Raw genomic sequence first — 1793 nt, forward strand, 5'->3', positions numbered from 1 at the left:
GCCCGCGCCACCGGCGCGCGCCCAGATTCTGGCGCTTAGGTGACTCAGCTCCGACCCGGCCACGCGGGGGCGCCCCGCCTTCGCCCGGACCGTCGAGGGGGGAAAGCCGGCGGGGTGCGGGAGGAGGGTGGAGGGTGGCGCCCTTGGGGATCCGAGCCCAGCTGTTTTAGGGACCCCCCCATTTCCCCCGAGTGAGCCTGGGGACGTTCGGAAGGTGGAGTCCCCGCCACCATCGCAGCTGCTGGAGACGAGGTCTGGCTGGCTTCTGGCAGGCAGGCTGGGGCCCCTCTCCTCGCTCCCTTACCCTACTCCCAATCCCCCAGCACGCTCCCTCTCCCCACCCCACCCTCTGCCCCAGGGAAGGGCTCAAGAGCCAGCTCCCAGGCGGCAAGAGGGAGCAGAGAGAGGGAGTGGAGCTGGGCAGCTTCCCAGAAGTCGAAGTGTGTTTGAAAACTAGTTTTTCTCACAAAAGCTGTCTGGCACCTGTGTGTTTGGGGGCGGGGGCATGGAGAGAGAGAGAGAGCAAGGCCGCCTCTTTCTTCCCGCTCCTCTGGAGCGCCGCTTCTCTGAGAACAGAGGGGTCTCACTCCCGTCTTCTCTTCCCGTCCCATCCCCCAGCGCCGCCCCCACTTCCATTTGGACCAGGCTTCCTTTGGGGAAGAGGCGCCTTCAAAGGGGGCTGTGACTGGCCAAGGTCACAGGTGGAGCTGGAACCCAGGGCTCCCGTGGCCAGATGGGGGTTCATCTTGGTGTCTGTGACTCCCCCAGCCCTGAGGTGTATGGAGGGAAGTGACAAGGAAGAGGCATCTGGGAGAATTATCTCAGAGGCCCTTTGTTTTTCTGCCCTTAGTTTTCGCTGGCCTAGGGGTGTGGGCTTGTAACCTTCCTGCCAGTGGCCAGCTCTGATGGCGAGCTTTGGGAGACCTTGGTCCCAACACCCACCCAGCAGTGGACCCCGGGCCCAGACCCTCCTCCCCTCTGAGCCTGCAGGTCCTCATCTGTAAAATGGGCTGATCATCCAGGGCCTGTGCACTGGAGGCTGGGTGCAAACATGAAGGAGTGGTCTTATTGCAGTCCCTCTGGCCTGGGGCCCAGTGAGCTCTGGGACTGCCCCAGGCAGGTGACATAACTGGCCGGAATGGGAGAGGTCACCCAGACAGGTTTCGCCATTGGAAGAACCGGAGGCTATGAGCGTGGACACTTGGGTGCTCCTCGCCCTCTGCCACTCCCTTCTGCGTGGCTTGTCACCCCTTGGGTTCTGGAGTTTTTCCTTCTGTAAAAGGAAGCAATCTATGACACCATCCAGTTTACAGGGCTGCTGGGAGGCTGGAAGTGGGGAACGGGCGCAGGTGTTCTGCAAAGCGGGGTGCACTCCATGAACAGCGGTGTTTCAAGAGACCTCCCTCCCAGAGAAGAGGGCCGGAGATGGAGCCTCCGTTTCTGTTCCTGTAGGGTCTGGAGGACAATACCCGTATACCTTTATCATCTTTCATGTCATCATCATAGCGTCTTCTAACCATCGTTATTGCTGTTCACGGGAGTATCAGCGAGCCTGATGTGGGTGGTGAGTTAGGACTCCTTCTGGGGTTTTCTCAGGCCAGCCTGTTTCTCCCTCTCCCACCCCCTCCCTGGAGAGAGGAGCCTCAGAATCCGAATGTCGGAATTCTGGGCTGTTCGAGGGGCAGGGCCTGAGCAGGAAGGTTGTGGTGGCCAAGGAGAACACCATGGGGGTAGATGCAGTCCAGTGTTCCCATTGCCCCCGCCTCGGGCTTGCCTCAGCAGGCTCTAAGGTG

This window comes from Equus quagga, chromosome 13, assembly GCF_021613505.1.
Source record: "Equus quagga isolate Etosha38 chromosome 13, UCLA_HA_Equagga_1.0, whole genome shotgun sequence".
Lineage (NCBI taxonomy): Eukaryota > Metazoa > Chordata > Mammalia > Perissodactyla > Equidae > Equus > Equus quagga.